Here is a 7,160-nt window from a genome sequence, read left to right on the forward strand (position 1 = left end):
CTCACTCTTTACACTTTCTCACTCTTTACACTTGCTCACTCTTTACACTTGCTCACTCTTTACACTTGCACGTTTTTACCAGAAAGGAAACTAAGAAGTCTTTGAAAACTAAACTATGAAACCGTTTTTATTTTTATCTGAATCCCAAATGACCAATATCAGTGTTTTCTGATCCGATTCCTCTTTTAACAGGACAGCATCATCTATCAGGATCAGCATCAACATACGCAAGAACTTTTCATGGTATTCTACAAACAACAAATTTAAAAAAGATCAATAAAGGCGTTCTGATACAATACAACGATGTATACGTATATATTGTATTTTGCACCACAGAAGTCGTCGTGAGGGCTAAGAGTGATGGAGATGGTGGTGAAGGAGGAGGATGAGGAGGGGAGTAATGAGAGCATCGTAGTGGAGGTGGGTGGGTGGGGGGGGGGCTCCTCCACCGAGGATAATGGGAGCAATGGGAGCAGCCCAGGCAGCATATGGCCAGGCTGGGCTGCCTGCTGGTGCACCAGCTGTGGAACTGGTGGCTGAGATCACACAACCACTAAAGACCCCATCATCCCCCCCCCCCCCCCCCCCCTCCTTCATCTCTCTCTCCTCCATCCCTCCCTCCTTCATCTCTCTCTCCTCCATCCCTCCCTCCTTCATCTCTCTCTCTCTCTGATTGGAACTTTTTTTACATGAATGGCGATTGTGAAACAGAACAACATACAACAATAGATGATATGAGGGAGTTTGTTTTATTTGCATGTTTTCTGTGATGCCACATTACCTTTCTATTGGACTCGTTCTGAAGGCCATAACTTACAGTATGATTGTCCTTTTTAATAATGGATCAGTTGGATTTACTGTATATTGTTGGTTAACTCCACTGGTGTTCTCTTGGAATATGTTAGTTTGTGTGTTAGTGTCAGTACTTTATTGGCAGTTTTGTCACTTACATGTTTTTAAAACTTTAGTTTTAGTTTTTTTGTTGTTATGTTATTTTAGAGCTAAATCATATCACAGTGCAGGAAGAGGCAGAAAGCCCACTCGGCATATTTGAAGCCTCCACCTATGTAATATAAAAATGTCACAATATTATAGAGAACACAAAATTATTATACATAAGATATGACGACGTAATACTGATGACGAAGTGCTTTAACAAGATAAGACTTGCGTGTCTCTTTTGTGTTTTACTGTGTATAAGCGACTAAACCAGTTGCTCGTTTGGAGATTGAAAAGTTGTTTCAATATATCAAACAATGATTCTATCAATCAAACCTGGACAGATGTCTTTCCACCAGAACAGTATGCGGTGAAGGCTTTGAAACATCCTTTAGAACATCATTAGTTTAAATTAGAAGTTAGATTTGATTTCATTACAATGAAAAGGTAATAATATTTGGAACATGTAAATTAAAAACAAGCTGGCTCATATCATTTCTGTTTCACAATCGAGTTCCAGGGAGGATTTCACACATTATTGGTTTAGATTAGACTAAACTTTATTGTTAAGATGTTGGAAGACAAAGTTCACAGACAAGTTCTAGAAGGGTGGCGGTATAGCTGGTTGGATTGCATTCTGGGAATTAGGACCCATGACATGCAGATAAAGCCTAAAATGTGTCATCATGAATGCCCTTAAAATGTTGTACTATTTATACGCAGTACCGGATACATCCTTTGTCACATCTAGAGTTTGTAGCCAGAACTAGCCGCCCTGAGGCCTCATTACTTCACCTGAACTTCATGCTGTCAGAGACTTCTGTGGCCGGCATCAAGTGTGAGGAGAGAGAGCTGCAGGACCGAGTCCTAAAACACAGACATGAGTCAGCATCTTTGCACTTCCTGTTCCCTCGTTTTACCAATGTCTTTTAGTTTTAGTGACACTAACTTCCTGTTGGCTACAATAATACGTCATCGCTGCAGCACCTCTATGATTAGCGACAATGACCCCTCTCAAAGTACACACTGTGTCATGTGACAGGGCCGCTCCCATTGGCTCCCTCGGACCGAACCTTTATTTAAATGACGGCTCTTAACAACCGACCCACCCCCCCCCACATCTACTCTCTCTCTCTCAGTATCTCTCTGCCTCGCAGGCCCCCCGGCAGCTCCTAATGCAGAGGGACAGGAGGTTGATGTGTGTGTGTGTGTGTGTGTGTGTGTTGTTTCGGGTGTGTCATTTACGATAGGACCATCTCCCTTTCTTTTTTATGTTTTTTGGAATCTTCCTTTTCCAGTGTTATTTCTCATCCTTTCCATTTCCTCCTGCTCGTCCCCCAACTTGTCAACATTTACCCCCCCCCCCCTTCTCTCCTCATCGCCTCCCTTCCTCTCCTTTCCTCCCATTACTCTCCTCCTTTTGATTTTCTTCCCAATTTGTCCTCCCATCTTCTCCTCTCTTCTTCCTAATTGTCCTCTTCTTCTGTGTTCCTTCTCCTCCTTCCTGTTCCCAGCTCCTCCCCCCCTCCCTTCACATCCTCTCTCTGCGCTGCTTTATGTCTCTATGAGGAGCGATCAGAGCTCATGGTAAAGACGATGCAATATGGATGAGGCCGTCTCAAAGGCATCAAACAGGCAGCAGAGCATCCCAGAAGGCCGAGCGACCGACTTCACATGCAGAAAAATGCTTAGAGAGACTTTTATCCCCCCATCGGCCCGGCTCTTTCTTTATATCCGGTCCTCAGTGTGCGGTTAGTGTGTGTTTGTTTCTGTTTGAACGTGTGTGTGTGTGTGTGTGTGTGTGTGTGAGGCTTTTAAATGACGTGATGTATGGACCGGCAGCCATGTTGGAGGGTTAGGGTTAGAGCAAAGCAAGGCGACTTAGGACATTTCATACATTCAGTGTTCAAGAAACAACTAAAAAACAACTGAAAAAAATGACATGCAATACTTAAAAAAAAGAAGGCAGACTAGATGAAGAGCAAGAAAATAAAATAGCCTAACAAGTGTAAATAGTGCCGATTTTAAAAGAGTCTAAAAGCTAAAAATGTAGGAAGGAGAGTGTAAAGTAAACATATTTCAGAATTGCATTCACACACAATCTCTTGTAAGAAAGGACATTTATATTGGAGGAAATTGCAGTGAAAAGTTGCCGTCAGCTGTTTAATTTACAAAATCGCACAAAACGTTGGGAGCCTGAAGACATTTCTTACAGTGACTTAAACTGATGCAACGGACAATGTCTGAAAACACAGCAGCACATGTTACACTTCTATCTTCATTCATTCCTGTAGATTTGCTGTTTGCTCTATTTTAGGTGGCGTAGGGAATCAAACCTCTCACGCTGGTACTGTAGGTGGACGTCAGAAACAGCACGATTAAAAGAGTCTCATTCTGCTCACAGACACTTCGGTTTTTGGAAGAATCCCGTGAAGCTGCAGACAAATTCCTCTCCTAAAATACCCATCATTCCTGAACGAGAATGAAAACAACATTAACTTTTATTATTAAATATTCATACCCTCTCATGGGAAGTCACTGTCTTGTGGCTGCCGCATTGGGGGAACATGGCTTAATAAAGACACGTCTGTCATGAGTTGTGTGCAGAAAAGAGTCTTCATACTGAAGCCTTTGTTTCACGAACAACTTCAACACAAACTTAGAATATTCAAAGTTTTAGTCAGCGAATCACAATTGACCATTTTTAGCCCTATTATCTTCCACATTAGGGTGAAGACTTCAATGATTTATCTTTTAATTTGTGACAGAGATTTTAAGTGAACGTACTTTGGTCTGTGCTGCTCTGTAGTTCCACTTGATTTAAAAGAGAAATGCCAGCGCTGCTAATACACGGAGATATTCTGCAAGCTGAATGTGATCAGAGCATGTTTAGAAATAAACTTTACATCAGTGAAAAGACTTAAAATCAAAGCTGCAGTAAAATGCAAGATAGCAAATAGAGAGAATGTTCAGCCTTCTAAAAATCACACAGAGTGATTACAGACGAGGTACTCCCTGTTTAATACACACTGTGTGCCTCAAATGGTTTGCACATCTGTTGATTTCCTCGAGAGCTCGTAAATAAGAAATCGCTCTCGTACAACTTAAATTAAGGTCAAGTAAAAACATAAAAGATGCATCCCCTCTTCAATGGAACACTGTCGGGCAGCCAACGAAGGTGATAGCTTATTCTGGAAGGCAGAAGAATTATTTATGATGATGTTGCATTTCAAGTGGTCTGCCAATCAATAATAACATGTGGCCCTAATCACCCTGACAAAGTTATATTAAAAACACACACACACACACACATTTAAAGACACACAAAGAGGGACACCTCCCCATAGTCTCAAACATACACCAACTAGCGTGCATGAGAGCTATCACAGCAGCATCAAAGATTAATCAGAGAGGGAGAGTCCCATCAGCGACAGAGAGCCTGAGGAGGCCCAATGCACGGGGTCCCTCAGCCCGATGCTTCCTAGACACTTTGTTCCCTCAGTCCTATGTTCCCTCAGTGAGATGTTCCCTCAACTCTGTTTCCTCAACCGTATGTTCACGCAACGCAATATTTTCTCAACCCTAAGTTCTCTCAACTCTATGTTCCCTCAGCACTATGCTCCCTCAGTGAAATATACCTTCAGCCCTCTGTTCCTTCAGTTAGATATTTCCTCAACCCTATGTTCCCTCAAACCTCTGTTCACTTCACGGATGCGTCACGCACAAATCATGTTTAAGCAACCTTCATACCTTTAAACGAGGCTGATTTGAATGAGTTAGAGGAGAAGTGACATCCAGTAAGACTTAAGTTGATGAAACAGAATGTAAATATTTTCCCGTAGTTTAAATGTATCATTCTCTTGCAGACTTTGGAGGATGTGCTCCATCAGCGCTAAAGGTGACCCGACTTTAAACCCGAGATTAACACAAAAAAGAGGCAGATATCTACCATTTGAATAATTAAAAAATAGGTGAGCGTTTAATAATTCACTGCTACAAATGAGGGGAGGACGTGAGTAATGAATGTTTTAAACACACAGAGAGATAATCTGTAACCAGCTGCTGGATGCACACACACACACACACACACACACACACACACACACACACACACACAGTGTTACAACATATAACTCCATGTGAAACCACAAATTGTAGTTTTTGCATTTGTGTTATTTAGTTTGTTTAATGTTCACAATGTGTTGAATCATAAGCTTTAGATGTGTTTGTAGGTGATTTTTGTTTTGTTTTTACTTTGGACACAACTAGGCTAGCTGTTTCCCCCTGTTGCCAGTCGTTATGCTAAGCTACGCTAATCGCCTCCTGGATCCGGCTCTGCACACAAGTATCAATCCTCTCCATGTAACTGTACATAAAGCCAACGAGCATATTCCCTGAAACGTTGAGCCTAACGGATCATGTTGGTGAATTGACATGTTTTAGCAGCAGCAGTTACAGCTTGCATTGCTTCATGTGAGCTCACTACGCTTTGGTTGAAATAGACATGAATTATTAAATATTATATCCTGTGACGGCATTTCATCATCACAAAAAAAAACGAAGATCAATACAATCACAGAAGCACACACGACCACCAGGTGCACAGTGCTGATGTTATGGTAATGTTTCATGTAACATCATTTACTGCTGTGTGTGTGTGTGTGTGTGTGTGTGTGTGTGTGTGTGTGAGAGGAGTTACAGTGCACACTGTTTGATGGCCTATAGGACACACAAGTCAGAGAGAAGAGTGCCCATGAGAGTCCACCCCTCCCATCTCTCCTCACTCATCTTCCTGCCTTCATCCATTTCTTCTCCTCTCCAGAAACCTCTTTCTCTCACCCATTTGTCTTCCTCTTCTTGTGGTCTGACATGCTCTCTCTCTCTCTCTGTCATTCGCTCCCCCCCTGTCTCTCACTCTCTCTCTCTCTGTCTCTCTGTCTCTCTCTCTCATTCACTCCCCCTCTCTCTCTCTCACTCCCTCTCTCTCTCTCTCATTCACTCCCTCTCTCCCTCTCTCTTTCTCCCATACAGGATGCAGGCACTGCGCCCCTGGTTGCCAGGCAGTTACCACGGAAACATTCTGCATTATTGATGGAGCGCGCTCATTCGCGTCCCAAGCAGCACCCAAACTGTCCCAGCAGAGCGCAGCGAGCAGCGCTGCTTTCTAACCCGGCAGAGAGAGAGAGCGAGAGAGAGAGAGCGACAGAGAGAGCTGCAGCCAGAGTGGAATAAATAAAACTCATATTAACGGAGAGATTTCTGCAGAGAAGCAGGCCAACAAGACGTTCATTCCACATGTCTGAAGGACATTTCTGACGGGACGTTTGTCCCTTCATGAAGGTTTAAACTTATAAGAACTCATCCTGCATTAACGCCTGAATCACTGAGTAACTCAGCATAGAGAGAGTTTACTGTATATAAATCATGATTAGGTTTGTTTTATTTAAGTGTCACATAATGCCCCCCCACTACAACTAGTAATAATAACAATTATTATAATAATTGTAATAATAATGATATGTATGTATGAATAACTTATTTAAAGTGTTGACTGCAAAGCGCTTTGGAAAAGACAAACAGAATAAAAATAGAAACAGGTAGTGAAGACAACAAAGATTAAATCCCATAAATCATGTCAAATAGTTCTGCCTATGCACACACATGGACATGCAAATACACACATGAACACATTCGATTAAACAAATTGAATGCCTTTTAATAAAAGCAGAGACGAGTTCATCGGTAAGCAGAGGCTCTTCCACCTTGTTATCGATATTATTATTGATATTAAAAAGGTTGCCTTGATATCTGGTTTCTTTCAGCTCCTGTCTTTGTGCATGAAGACGCCGACACACCGGCGCTGCATCGCCTTATGAAAAGATAAATCAGCCATCACTTGAAGCTGACGAGCATGTACAAATCCAGAGCAGTTACATTTGATGCTGATGTGTTGTCTCAAAGTTGTTTTGAAGTCTGTAGAGTTGAAACTCTTTTTTAAGGAATCACAGACGTCAGGAACATTATTGTCTTCATAATAACTTGTTTAATCGATTCTATCTCAACCAGCTGGACTGACAACACTCAGAGTTCATGCAGCAGCAACGCAAACACACACTGAAGGAAGACATCTGACTTTGGGCCTGTTCGTTGATTTCACTTTTCTTTTGGGCCCGGTAGGTAGGTAGGTAGGTAGGTAGGTAGGTAGATAGGTAGGTAGGTAG

Source organism: Anarrhichthys ocellatus, unplaced genomic scaffold (genome assembly GCF_004355925.1).
Source record: "Anarrhichthys ocellatus isolate YVR2014 unplaced genomic scaffold, GSC_Weel_1.0 scaffold78, whole genome shotgun sequence".
In the NCBI taxonomy this organism is placed as follows: Eukaryota; Metazoa; Chordata; class Actinopteri; order Perciformes; family Anarhichadidae; genus Anarrhichthys; species Anarrhichthys ocellatus.